General features: G+C 71.3%; 1 protein-coding gene across 3 annotated transcripts in view; it reads right to left on the minus strand.

Moving 5' to 3' along the window:
- Positions 1 to 388, minus strand: part of SCYL2 (SCY1-like, kinase-like 2) — a 56,133-nt gene extending 55,745 nt beyond the window's left edge. For all 3 annotated transcript variants that reach the window (XM_015567605.1, XM_015567606.1, XM_006769379.2), the window contains exon 1: positions 164 to 388. The gene's annotated coding sequence lies outside the window, so the exon portion shown is untranslated. The remainder of the gene's footprint in view (positions 1 to 163) is intronic.
- Between the last annotated feature and the right edge of the window lie 6 nt (positions 389 to 394).

Below are 394 nucleotides of genomic sequence, written 5' to 3' on the forward strand. Positions count from 1 at the left end.
GGCCCGCAGGCCGTCACCTAGCAACAGTCGCCAGCACCGGGGGTCTGGGGAGGCCAAGCCCGGACGCGGGTCCTCCCCCATTTCCCCGTCGCGGTCCTTGGAAGAACAAGCGGAGCGCGGCCGGTGAGGGAGGTCACTCGGTGCCCGGGGGGCGGTCACTCACCTTCTCCCGGGAGGGGCGGTGCGGGGCTTCTCTCCCCGGCCCTGACTAGCGCCTCCGGGTAGCTCCGGCTCGGCTTCGGCGGAAGCAGCCGGCTCACTCCATAGCCTCCTCCACCCGCGCGGCCTCACAGGCTGGAGCCGGAGGAGGGAAGGGGGAGGGGAGGGGAGGGACTGGGGAGAAAGTAAGGGAGAGGGAAGGAGACCCAGAGACCAGCCGGCCAGGGCATGACGT

Source organism: Myotis davidii, unplaced genomic scaffold (genome assembly GCF_000327345.1).
Source record: "Myotis davidii unplaced genomic scaffold, ASM32734v1 scaffold120, whole genome shotgun sequence".
Lineage (NCBI taxonomy): Eukaryota > Metazoa > Chordata > Mammalia > Chiroptera > Vespertilionidae > Myotis > Myotis davidii.